The sequence below is a fragment of the Culex pipiens genome, chromosome 1 (assembly GCF_016801865.2).
Source record: "Culex pipiens pallens isolate TS chromosome 1, TS_CPP_V2, whole genome shotgun sequence".
NCBI lineage: Eukaryota > Metazoa > Arthropoda > Insecta > Diptera > Culicidae > Culex > Culex pipiens.
This window is the reverse complement of record NC_068937.1, coordinates 9,688,103-9,702,543: the sequence shown is the minus strand read 5'-3', so window position 1 is coordinate 9,702,543 and position 14,441 is coordinate 9,688,103. Positions and strand designations below refer to the sequence as shown.

The window sequence follows — 14,441 nt, the reverse complement described above, 5'->3', positions numbered from 1 at the left end:
GACGTTTGTTTGCATCAGGTTTCCTATCTCTTTCTAGCAAAAGTTTTTTGTCAGGCAAATTCTAGCTGGTTTTTTGACTGGCCGCCCGATATGTCAGCAAACATACTTCGTAGGGCAGTGACAATGTTTGTATCAGGACATTGTGACGAGAGGTTCGTAATTTTTGGGTTAAATTATAATTTTTTTCACTGGGCCTAGAAAGCCCAATTATTGAACTGTTACTACGGAAATATGACCATAACTGTGGGAAAATTTTGGTCAATTTCGCCAAGGACATTACTTTGGTCACTGTTATCACTCTTGTGTTATTATAACTGCTAATTTGGGTGTTAAATAACAAATTCTGACCTCCTGACAATAGCAAACTTGAACTTTTTCAGATATTTCCACCTGCTGGAAAATCCGCCTTACCTTATCTAATCTACATAAAATTTGGCTGTGTCTTATCCCTTGCTTGGCCCAGACCAAAACTAGCATAAAGCTGTCAGACCAAAACTGTCAGACTAATATGGGGGTGAAGCTGCCAATCCCCCTGACAGACCAAAGAGAAGAAGATAAACAAACCTAAAATACTGCTTTTGGTGAAAAAATGTTTGACAAAGACAGTTTTGCCATAGAAATATATATATATGACACATTCTCCGGCAATGTACACCTTAGGATGAAATTTTGAAAAGCGTGTGTGAGCTATTTGGATATTTTTCCTCGATTCTAGACTACTTCAAGCTTCAAAAATCATGGTTTTCATTAATTGATCATTTGAATATCATTTTGTACAAGTTGGTTAGGTTATGCATCAATTCGTGATAAAATCATCGTTTTAAAACATTTTTCTAAAAACTCCTGGTTTTCAGCGGAATAAAATCCGAAAAATATTCTTTTGATTGCATTTTGTAGGTTTTTAGTTGTACTAAACGGAAATGTCATGGGTTTGCAGTTTATCTTAAGTTAAGTATTTTTTCAAACTAGTGTAAGTTTACCATTTTATTGCGTTGCAACGTCACGAAAAAGGGACATTTGTTTATGTCAACAAAAAACTAAACATTCAAACATTTTGATATTTCGGATGCTCTTTGTACTTGGAAAGAGACTTCAAATGCAATCTAGAGCGACTTAATTGGTTGTCTAGATCCAAAGTTACAACAGGTTTAAGTTTGCGTTGCAACGTCACGAAATTTTAAATCATATTGGTCACATGACAAAAAAGGTGTATGCGTAGTTGGTTGTTGAAGATAAAAGGGTACTAAATATTATATATTTGTTATATAATGTTTTCGACCATATTTACAGAAGAATTGTATATGGGTCATTCACAAATTCCGTCATTTAAGTTTGATGCAACTCGAAAAAAAAGTATTTTATGAAACTTGTTGAACAAATCAAAATAGACCGATGTTCACAAGGGGGAAAAATCTAAAATTTTCAAAAAAGTAATCACGTGGTTACTGGATGGCCCCTTTATGATAAACTGATTTACGTGAGGGTTCATTCTAATACAACGCAATGATTTTTTTTTATCCCACACCCTTATGTAAGTCAAATTACAGTGAAATGCATTAAACAATAAAAATCACGTGATTCGATTGTTTTTTTTTCACAAACTTTTGTCACTCTGTTGTTGGACAAACCCTTACTTAAATAAGTTGTATGCAACGTTTTGTTGTTCACAATTAAAAATGATATGTTGCGCAGTTAAACAGTTATATTATTTCCTCAAATTTAATTTAAAAAGCACAAAAGTCAACAAAATAAGTAACGTTGTTTTCAGATCACCCCTTAGGGGCCATTAACAAACGATATGGGCACTTTATTTATAAATTCAAAATAAGCCCTCCTGAAACTTGAAGCTCCTCACCTCCCTTCTAAAACTTCCACATGTTTTGTAAGTTGCCCAAAACCATTAAAATATTAAGGGAGCGTTCTTGCATAACGTAACAAAACATTTATATTTTTAGACCCCCTCCACTCCCTGGAAATACATTTCCGATACACTTTTGACAAAGAACTTTGTCCTAAGGGCACTGTCTACGGGTGTCAATCCAAAATTTCGCGAAGCGAAAGTGTAACGAAATTGTGTAGTCTTTTAAATGCTTATATCTTCTACCCCATTCAAGCAATCTGTATGTTCTACCCACCAAACGAAAGGGGATGTCTTAAAGTACAAGTTGACTACCTCATGAAGTTGATAAAACTTTGTTAAAGTACTCAAAAGTTAAGATGAAAAATAAAAATTCAGACCGGGAAAATCCCGGTCGCTGATTGGTTGAGCGCAACCTTTCCCGAACACATTAATCAGATTCAAGTATCTAGCACTTAGCAAATTTTGCTCTCGGCCACGCTTCGAAAACGTCGAGCCGTCACAGCCAAGCGAGGTTATAAAAGAGCGCCGCGCCGCCGGTCGAAGCTCAAACGAGTCCGAAGCTTTGCACGAGGAGGATCGAGAAGCAGCAGCAGCAGCAGCACAGCAGAGCCGCCGAGAGGAAGGAGAGAATTGAAAAATTGGAAAGAGAGGCAGAGCAAGCACGGGAGGGAAAATTGCCGGCAACTTGGAGTGTCATCATCGTCATAGGACGTTAAAATTGCCCTTTTCAGGGCCAATTCACACGAAAGAGTATTCTTTAAAAATCTGGTTGGGTACGGTAGTGAGTGTTTGTGTGTGCGGAAGGGAAATCGAGTGGCAAGTTTGGGGCTTGAAAGAGCACCAAATTATCAACGCATACACACAAACGGGCTGGGGAGCTTCATTTGTGTGCGCCTGGTTTCTGCCGTGCAACTACCCTTCACGAGTTTGCTCATCCGATCGATCTTGGGGAAAATCGATTTTCGATATTAGTGTGGTTCCGCGAACACAAGTTTAGTGTGGTTTACTACACACACACGAGCAAATCCACAGTCGATGGCGCTTTCTTGCTACAAATACACTTGCAACGCACTGTTTGGTGCTCTAGGTGGTGTTTAGTATGTGTAAAGAGAATGAATAAAAAGATCGGAACCCAAATTTTTGAAAAGCGAAATCGTTACGTGGCGATTTCCCCTCTTCGCAGACTTCCCCTCCTTTTCCTTCACGCTGATTGGTTGAACAAACCTTTCCCGATCATCCTCTCCGAGAGACGTGAGATTGATGTATCTAAAATCACCTCCACTCAAGCTCATAATTTTCTGACAGCCGAGGAGTCAACATCGAGTGGCAGTTGCAGAATCAGAAGGGTCAGCAGAAATTTCCACCGGTCAACGACGTGGTGAGGTTGCCGAAATGGCTCGGGCCGTCGCAGGAACGGGACGGATTGTCGCTGCAGGCCATCAAGGAAGAACGTTAGGGACCGATGTGGTCAAGCTGCTGATCTTCACCCGGAAGGCTCCGGTTAACGGCATCAAGAAGGGGTCTCCGTTATATCGAGAACCAGTTCCCTTTGGGTCAAGTTGGTTGTGGTTGCGATAAAGTTTATGGTTTTTGATACTGGACATGAAATTTGAAATTTCGGCAGTAGTGGTCACAATCCGGAATGGTCGGAGGCCCCGCGGATATTCCGATGGGGGACATTTGCCGAACCATAAGAGTTGAGGCAATATGGGTATCAAACTTTATGGTTTTTGATACTGGACATGAAATTTGAAATTTCGGCAGTAGTGGCCACAATCCGGAATGGTCGAAGGTCCCGTGGATGTTCCGATGGGGGACATTTGCCGAACCATAAGAGTTGAGGCAATATGGGTATCAAACTTTATGGTTTTTGATACTGAACATGAAATTTGAAATTTCGGCAGGAGTGGTCACAATCCGGAGGCCCCGGGGATGTTCCGGTGGGGGACATTTGCCGAACCATAAGAGTTAGGGCAATATGGGTATCAATCTTTATGGTTTTTGATACTGGGCATGCATCTGACCATTATCTGAAGATAAGCAGTTAAAATAAATCGCTTATTTTAGGCAGGAAGTAATAAATCGATAACTGCGATTGCCTTTTTATTGAGCCGCGGCGAAAATCTGTTTCTGAAAATGTAGAATAACTATTTCGTATTCAATTAGAGCCCTTGAAAGGGCAGTTTTAATGTTTGCTGTTGAAATTTACTTTGCTGCCGCCAATTGCTTGCAACAGCCTTGCAAAAACATTTCCGCATCTTGATAACTTTCGAGTGGTGAGGGAAAGTCGATTGATTTAACCTTGATTTCTATTGCAGCTCCATTTGCAATTTCCGTCCCCTTAGTTCGATAGGACGTTGATATTATGTCTTAAAACTATTCACAAAAGAGTTGTCTTGTGTAATTATAAGGGAATCATGGGGAAATTTGGACCGGACATTCTAATCGAAAATTTCAAGAATCATCTTGCAAAGTTCTTTGTCATACTGGTCATGTGTAACATAACCACCTGCACCTTTTTTTTGTATAAATCCTCGAACCCTCCTCCCTCCCCCTTTATATTACACCGTTACAAAATGCATGGACGTCCCGTTACATGGATAGAGGACGGGACAGGGGGGGGGGGGTTTCCTTTGTGATAATCGAATAATACAAAAAAAAATATTTTGAAAACCCTTTGGAAAACTTCGTAAATCGTACTGAAACTGTGAAAGCAGAATAGGGGGAGGGGGGGGGGGGGGTCTAACATGGGCAGGCCAATCAATTCACATGTCCTTGTACTGTCTATTAATGTCTTATAATCAAATCTTAACCTACAGTTGTTCAGCCTAACAAAAACTATGATTTATTTTGAAACTATAATTTCGTGACGTTGCAACGCAACGAAAAACCCTGTTTTCAAAAACAGAGCGTTGCAACGTCACGAAATGTAGGGGAGAGTGGGGAGACTTGATCCCCGGGGACACTTGATCCCAAGCCTTTATCTCGTCAGCATGTGGGTAAAACAATTAGCTTTGTTCTAGAAAGTTGTGCGAAATTAACTAAAACTCATTGTAGAAAACAAAGCAAAAAATTATAAAATGTTTAGATTGAGTTACACACATTTTTCTAAAACGAGATGCAAAAAACGTCCAAGAGATCTTTTTATCTTTGTTTTGATATCTATAGAAAACACTCAAAAAATATTCAAAAAAATATTTTTTTACATGAATTGTTTGATAAACTTATCAACTCCAAAACCCTTACGCATTTGATGTTAAATTTATCGTCATACTATTTTTACAATCAATTGTTTAAAAAAGTGCATTTAGGGAGACTTGATCCCTGCATTTTTACAGTCACTGGAATCAGCCTCAAGATTAATTAATTGGGCTGGGTTTTCATACATAGTTTCCTTTAGTATAGTTGTACATAACTAACTGCAGTTTGAACCATTTTTCAAAAGTTTTGTAAACAAAAATTACCAGCTTTTGTAAACATGCTCAATTTTGGCCTAAAAAAGAAAATTTTAAGTTTTTAAATATTTTACATTCTAAACTTTTATATTTTGAACACAAACGTACAGGTTTTATGTGAAATTGCTGTAACTTATAGAAAATTAAAAGTTTGGATGAATAAGAAACATTTTGCTTAAGATTTTTGCAAAATGTTGAAATGGGGATCAAGTTACCCCTAACATTTTTAAAATGCCGGTTTAAAATATTGTTTTAAAACGCTTGGCATGATTCGAATAGTTCATCTGATGAAATACCCTTATAAGCCAAACATAGATGAATGTTTAAGCTTTCAAATCATGCAAAAAGTTTATAGTTTTGTGAGAAATTAACAGAGTTATGTGAGATACAAAAAAAGGGGATCAAGTCTCCCCACTCTCCCCTAAGTGGTCTTCAAAAATCGAGGTTTAATTTTTTCGAAAAACTAATGAGTGCATTCGATTTGTTGGCCAATTTTACACTAAAAATGGAAGAAGAACTCCAAATTTGCCGTTGAACAGAGCAGAGTTAATGCCGAAACATGAATTGGGTCAGGATTGAGAAAAAGTCACGCGTTGCAACGTCACGCTACATATCCCCCTCTCAAAAATAGAATATTCGCTTTAAATAATGTTTCAACATTGTTTCTTATAGGAAATTTAATGCACTTTCCGAATCTGTAATAACATATGTACCTATTCAATGTAATTTTTGAGTTACCGCTGAAATACTGTAAAAAGAAAAGTCAAAGCGTTGCAACGTCACGGCGGAATGTGTCATATATATATTTTTTTTTTATAAAAAACTGATTTTGAATATTTTATAAAGCACATGGTTAAAACATTCCCGAAAATATTGTTCAATGTTTGTGGAAATTTTGTGGAAACAAATAGCTCCTTTGATCTTCCGATAACTTGCAATTTGAAAGGTTATTTTTTTATCAATATATATTTTGTTTAAGTCCTCTCTGCGGTAAACAAAACGTAGTAGGGCTGACCGTTTTAATTTTTGTATTACATTTTCGGGTGTTCTCGGATGTACTGCAAGTATTAACATTAACAAGAAAAGTGCTTAAGGCGTAATCTAATCTTAAGACTTTCCAGCATTCCAGATTAGATTAAATTAGATTAGCTAATTTTTTTTTGGAATGAAATCGGAATTGCATTGAATAGTAATTTAAAGATGTTTTTATTATTACTAAGAATGCCTAGGAAAATGCATTTTTTCAGTTATAATAAAAGATGGTCATAACTAATTTGGCAGTTCTGCGATTTGATGAACAAATTTTTCATTTTCTGAACGCATGTAAAATAAGATCAATCAGTTTTTTGAAACAATTTTTAAATAAAAAATCTACTCAAATTTTGTGTCCATGTTTTTAACAACTTAGAAGTGTTAGTTTGTATGAAAAGATACTTTTTTTTTGCTAAATTCGATTTTTTTTTTTCACAAAAACAGGTTCGTTACAGATCAAAACACAACGAGATACTCAAGAGAAAATAATCCGAAGCATATTGGCTCGATTTTATTACACAATTTCAAACATAGTTTTCCTGGATTATTAATTAAGAATATTTAGAATAATATTCTTATAAAACTTTAATGTTTTATTTTTAACCACAATTGAACCGGACTACAAAATTTTATTTTTTTAATGCTCTATAAACTCTATAAACACATTTTTCCCGAAACATTAAAATTTTAATGGAAATGGTAGACTTATCAACTAAAACACAACTTGAAATGTGCGCGATATTCAGAATATTTTAATTTTTGTGGAAATCCAATGTACGGTGCCGAAAAGAAATCGCCAATGCTTTGATATTTTGAAAACAAATGATTGTTGAATAACTTGACTGGTGTAAAAATTATTTCAAAACTACTTTTTTCGTTCGAATGTTTGGAATGTATGGCCTATAATTTATTTATTTTTTCAATTTTTCAACGTTTTTGGAAAAAAAATATTGGCATCAGATAATCGAGTATGGACTGTGTGAAGGGGTTGTCAGATTTTCAATATCTTTTCATCACAAAAAAAGCTATAAATCACAGCTGTCAAAAATAGTTTCTGCTGTTTCTAAGTAGTTCGAAAGATAGCAATGAACAGTTGTCAGTGAATTTCTATAACAAGTTGTTTAAATAATGAAAAACTGCATTGGTGATTAGAAAGGATCACTTAGCAAGCAATATATAAAAAAACCAAATATTTTTTTTTTTGCATTCACAGTGAAATACAGTGTGTGTGAATTTACCACTTTACTGATGTAAAGCCACTGTTTCAGTCTAAGCTGATGTAAAAATACATCATAAAAAGGTGATATTCATCCTTCCTTTTATTTACTGTGTTTGACATTTGATATCGTTCTACTGAAGGTACCGCGATTGGTTGCAATTCGATTCGAAGTTTATGTTTATCAGCAGTTATCCAATACAGTCTAGACTCGGAAAAATTTCCCTTTGGATAATGGAATCTTCGGATAATCGAATCACAAAAAAAAAATATTTTTGTTGCCTTATTTTTTATGGTCGAGCTTAAGTATGACCCCCTAAACTACGCTAAAATGATTAAGAATTTTAAAATCCAAGATGGCGGCCAAAATAACAATTGAAAAAGTACACTTTTTAATTTAAAAGGAATCGAATTTGATGTTTAAAGTAAGAACATGAAAAAAATCGAAAAACTTTTTTTTTGCTCGTGGTTTGATTATCCGAAGTCCTATACAAAACCTTCGGATAATCGAATCTTTGGATAATCGAGGCTTCGGATAATCGAGTCTGGACTGTATCTTTAAATTACGAAACTTTTCAGGCTAAACATAAGCTTCCCTAACACGGACGTGAACTTCAACCTAAATTGCTCATGAGTGCGTTTCTCAAAACATAATTTAGTTTCAAGTAACGTATTGTACAATCACTTCCAGCCAGCTGGTCTCCAGGTAAGTCTTAGCTATTCCGGCTATGACTACAACATAGCTTCTATGACACGGTCTCTTTTTCACATTTTACTATAATACTGTAAAGTCGAGCAATGAAAAGTTAAAAAAAAAACAAATTGCAAAGAATTATAAATTATAATCCATTTACCGAATTAACGATTCAATTATCAACACCACATCAAAAAGCACGTTGATTTACGATCCCCCAAGAATTAATCCCCATTCTCAAGTACCCGAAACGAACTCGAACGTTCCCCGGAACCATTACAAATCCATCCCATCGCAAAGATGATTAGAAAAGAATGTTCGCTCGATCCATTGCCCCTTCTCAAGATCCAAACTGAATCGAATTCGATCTGCGCGAAAAAAAAAACAGAATTCCATCTGCAAAAACGGATGAAACCCAACCGAAGATCGCGCAGCCTTCTCGATCTCTCTCGACGAAGAAGTAACATTTATTCATGGGCGGCTCACAGCTTGGCTCGGTCCAGCTCCAGATGTTCACTGGTATTTGTGCACCGAAAGCCTCGCGCGAGCCAATTACCTTATCGAGTCTAGTGTACGCGAATTGCAGCCAACAACAACCACAACAACTTCAGCAACAGCAACAGCCTCAATGTTTCCGGCACTACAACTCCACGATTCGCAGCCTCCTCGCATTATCCGAATGGATCAATCAATTCTTCTTACTCTTTTTGCTTTTGCTTTGTTTTCGGGGGGCTTATTTTCACTGATTACTTTTACATTAACGCGAAAGCTTCCCCAACAGGCCGCGAGGGGCGCCTCTGGCGCTGACTTCCAAATCAATCGCTACACCAACATGTTCAATCACACACATATCTCTAAGCATGCTGTGTGCACTTTTTTTCTTCTTCCCTTTGTCGTTCGATTGCTTCTGGTTTCTGTCACTATCGCGCACTGCGTGCGTCGTCTTCCCCGGGTGGGGGGTCAGAACCTTACGGGTTCTGGTCTCTGGTCTGGCCACGGAACACTGCATGCAACCACTAACTTTTACTCTGTCGTTTTTTATACACACACTCTTCTATGCATTTTACATTTTCTTTGATTTTGTGGGTCTTTTTTGTATACCTCATAAACCACCCACCCCATCCCCCACTTATTATAATATACCACACATTAATTTTACAACCCTAACCCCTTCAACACTCTACCACATAAAACCCCCCAAAACCCCACAACCTAACAAACTCCACTACAAACCCTTTAACACATATACATTTACAAATATTCCCTTTCAAAACCCCTCCATAACCTTACCACCCTTACCACAACAACACCCCGTCTCCAAATTTTCTACCCACAATCCCCACCCCCACCCCCACACCCCACCAACCCCCCCATTCCCTCCTAATCCCTCCCTACTCATTCCCTGCCCCCAATTTATTCACCCCCACCTCCCCTCCCCCCTCATATTCTAAAAACAACCCACCTCTCTAATTACACTCCATCATTTTTCTCTTCTTCTCTTCCCTCCTTTTTCACACTCTCCTCTCCCCATTACCTACACATCCTACCTACTAATCCATCCATTACCCATACAATAACTCCACTACTCCTCTCTTCATACCCAAACCACATACATTCTTTTCATAATAATATACCCCCCAATTAAATCACTTTCTCTCACACAATTCCTATTTTTTATCACCATTTATTCAATATAAGAATCATCTAAAAAAAAAAAACCCCTCCCATCAACCACCCTCAAATACAACCAACACCAAATCCACACCCCCCTATATTCAACCCAATTCCAAACTCCATCCTTACTCGCCACCCCCAAAACCCCTTAATCCACCACGCCCTCCCCCTCTCCACATACCACTCGCTAATCCTCGAGCGCCCCCCCACGCCTCATAACACGCTTCATTCCACAGTTGCTAATACTAAAATTTCAATACATCACACATTCACATCGAAGCACCTCCGTCCAAGCATCCACCTCCCTCTCATATCTTCACCTACAGCATCCGATATATCTATGCTGCTGCCCAATTTACTCCCGCGATGCCAAATCGTCAACTCGATCCCCCATTGAACAACACGATTGTTACCACGATTTTGGGAACAATACCCCGTCATCATCCAACCACTCCCCTATACACTTAGAACTACGCATTAAAAGTTTCTCTCCAACCAATCGACTTGACTCCCCAAACACCCCACCCCGTCACACCCATTTTTACAAATTTGGACAAAAATGTTATCGATTTTTCATTAAAAAAAGGTCCTACAAGCTATTGGATCATTTTATATTTAAACGACGATTTCAAATAAAAAACTTGAAAAAATCTGGAATCGGACATTGATTTTACGTGTTTTAAATAAATGGATTAATAAATGGATTAAAAGATGGAAATTTTGTGTCAAAGACACTTTTGTGTAAAATTTGATGCCCGACCTGTTGGCGTACTCAAAATTCCGAAAAAACGTATTTTTCATAGATAATAAAATAAGATTCAAAACCGCTGCAATTTCCCCTCAACTGTCAAAAATCGTGAGACGTGTCCTTTTTTGGGAAATTTAATATACCTTTCGAATCTGCATTTTCATGTTAAAATAAGTCAATTGTAAGAAAAAATAAAAAAATCAAATAGGCACAGGATATTGAGGGTTAATAAAAGCGACCACACAGTAAAACAGGTTTTTTCTTTCACAAGTTGAAAAATGATTTTTGTTGGATATGAACTTGTTTTGGATGAAATTTAAAAAAAAACTTATTTTTCTGACAAAAAAGTCACTATTCCACGATTTAATATTAAGAAGATTTTTTACTGTGTAGGTAATAAACATCATTAATAAATTGTACTAAACAATTAAAGTGCAGTTAAAAAACACAAAACAAAATAGCACAAGACAAAACATGAAACGTACTTTTCCGTGAAACAAAAATGGCTTAAATCATCTGAATTCAATAATTGGAAAATGCACTGGTTTGCTGTGTTTGCTCTATCCGAAACATATAAAAAATATCCAAATATTGTACAGTGACAGAGTTGGATCAGTATGACGAGTGCTGAAATTCCAGTTTTGCAGCGAGTTGTATATTATTATTTTTTTAATTCGGACAAACACCCCTTGAATTAAATTCTTAGCCAATTCGTATGTTTAGTCAACCGTTGGAATTCACATAAAAAATTGAAAAAGTGTTACTTTTCGATACAAGTGTTGAAAACGATCACTTTCGGCTCTTGTTGAGAAAAGTAGGCGGCTGTTGCGTCGTTCGAGCGTAACAGGAAAAGTAAGAACTGTGCGGACTCTCTCTTTGAAGGGACCGTCGAGAGCGGGAGGATTGAAAATATATCTCGACAAAATCAATTGCAAATGATTGATATTTTAGACCAGTTGTAAATTGAAGAAAATTTCTTAGTTCATATACTCTATAACTTGATATAACTTCATTTTTATGTTATAAATAAAAAGTTTTTTTTTTTAATCAGCATCTGCAAGTTTTTTTAAGGAATACTAAAACAAAGACACAAACAAACTCGCAAACTTGCAAACAACAAACTATTCGACAGTTTGCCTGCTTTGTTTGTTTACCTGCATTTGTTTGCAGAAACGTCAGCCTGCATACATTTGGCTTTGTTTGCGAATGACAATTATGCGAGTTCGGCAAACTGTCTAATACAAAAAAGTGGGAGTTTGTTTGTTTGCCATAGTCTAATGCCTCCTTTAGCAGGCATAAAAACAAGTTATTATAAAGACGAGCTAATTATAATTTATTAAGTTTGTTAAATTGTCACAACATAATTGGTTGGTGGTATTGAAAAAAAAAACAATTTTAGATCGGCTTGCTTAAATAAAAAAATTGCAAGCTATTTAAAATCCTAATTAAACTAATCTATTTGAGTATAATAATCTTGAAAGAAAGGAAACAAAGCTTTTAATTCAATTCAACTCAATTAATTTTATTAGTAAATAATCAATTCACAATTCCGTATTTCTTATAGCCTAATAGAGTTTTGGAGTTCCTTTCAACTATGATTTGTACTATAGTTCATTTTGATGCAATTGGATATTCTAACCACGAATTTTTCAAGAGAAGGAAATTAAAAAAAGACTTCTAAATTTACTGAGGAAAAAAATAGAAATAGAAAAACTTAAAGCTAAATCATAGAGTGAATAACAAAGCTTTTAAAAATCAAAGTGTGGACCTCATTTTTAAGTTAAATTTGACTAACTTTATTATATCCTCTTTTGGCCGTTGCATATTTGCCTTCAAAATGTCTCCAAATTTCCCGGGAGCAAAAAAAATATTACTGACTAAAATTTAAATTTTCATTAAATATACCATTAAGGGCGATTTTTAACTTTTATTATAACGCATATTAATGCAGTTTTGAGCGACTTTTAACTGAGTTCATAAATTTTTAATGAAATTATACAAAATTATCTTATCTTCAAAAATGAGGGTGGTTTGAAACTAAGAGGGATGGTCCAAACTTGGAATTTCTATTTCTAATTATCGAAAGATAAAAGTTCAAATCGGTAAAGTTGAGTCCAAAAGTGTACTCAGTTGACATGGAATGACTCATAGGTTTAAGCATGTGAAAATAATTACAATACTGATAACGAAAATTGAACTAATTAAAAAAAATGATTTAAGGGACGACAATATCGATGCTTTGTTTGGTTATTTCACCAAAATGAGTAATAATGCGGCTTTTAAATCAATCCAATTAGAATTCCTCATAACAACAAAAACCACTTCAGAAAACCCTCAAAAAACCGCTTTGCCCGTAAAAATTCCAAAAGCCGAGCTCCTTTTTCAAGAACTTATCATCCTTCCAATCTGACATCCCTGCATTCCGTCCGTAGGTGTCTCGCCTCATTCTCTCTTTCCCACACTCTCTCGCTCTCTCACAGCCACAAGAAGTCCGTCCGCCGCTGGACCACCACTCGCTCTCTCGTGCCTTCCCATAGAGCGCACCACACCCTGCCTGCTCCGTCTCTCCCTTCATCCGCAAATTCGCTCTCGCTCTCCAAACTCCTCATTCACTCCAGCAGACTGACTGTACAGAAATCAAAGACTAAACTGCGAGAGCGAGAAGGCGCACACAAGTCCCTTGTGTCTACCTCCCCCCTCTCCAGGCGTAATCTGTTGCTTTCGGGGGCGCTTTTTTCGCCGTTTCGTCCCGAATGTGCCCTTCGCCGTGGCCAACGCGAGCCCCCCGCACGAAAATTCCCGATTTTTACCTGTGATTTCACTACTAAATTACACGATTGCATACGCGCGCTCTCTTCTCACGCTGCACGTTCTGCCTCTGCTTCTCCTTCTCCCTCTCTTGCACTACGATTTGGGCCCTAGCCTACGGGTGTGAAAACATGGTCGTCGTCGAAGCACTGCGAAAAGAGGGTGCATCTCATCATTTTGCCGAGGCCCGTCGTCGTTCCGTCACCATCACACTAACGGCGCTTCTAATCACACACTCTTGCTCTCTCTCTCTCTCTTTCCCACACTACACACACCCGCTTGTCTTCGAACGCCACTGCCTTTTCCGACAAGAAAAAAAAAAAACACTCACACTCCTTCCGAGCCACTTCTCTTTCTTCACACTGCACTCTGTGTTAAAAATCCCGACGGCGGCGGCGACGATGCGTTCTGTTCGCGGTTCAACTCTCGACTGATCCAAGCAAGCCGCGAGCGGACGCCACAGAGCTCTGAAGAGAACGGCAAAATAGACAAAGAGAGAGCGAGCGGGCGAAAAGAAGTATACGCAGGCGAAAACGGGCGAAGCCATTTTGAATGGATGGCAAGCCTCTGGAGAGGGAAAGAGAGAGCGAGAGCGTGACTCCCATTGGAATGTGCGGCGGCGACGACGATGCTGTGAACGAAGGAGGCGTTGAATGGAACTGTCAAATCGGGCGGCAGTGTCGCGAATTGACAGATACTGGAGAATTTTCGGTGTTTTGGCAAGGATTTCGCTGAAGCGTTCGTGGAGAGTGCGCGCGTTTCCCGAACAAGGACGTCGGGATTGAGGTAGGTGAGTTGAGTTATTGGGTGATTCGTTCTGGAGCGATCACATTCTAGAACATTTTGTGAAGATTTGGTTAAACAAACAAAAACAATTTATCGTTAAGAAAAGGTCCGAAAACGAACGTCGGGATTGAGAAAGGTGAGTTGAGTGTTCGATGATTACATTATGG

General features: G+C 37.6%; 1 protein-coding gene across 4 annotated transcripts in view; it reads right to left on the bottom strand.

Annotated features, from left to right (window-relative positions):
* LOC120413310 (plexin-A2) overlaps positions 1-13,912 on the bottom strand; it is an 83,902-nt gene extending 69,990 nt beyond the window's left edge. For 2 of the 4 annotated variants that reach the window (XM_039574072.1, XM_039574075.1), the window contains exon 1: positions 13,491-13,813. The gene's annotated coding sequence lies outside the window, so the exon portion shown is untranslated. The other 2 variants (XM_039574073.2, XM_039574074.2) reach the window with 2 other exon arrangements.
* Positions 13,913-14,441: the final 529 nt, after the last annotated feature.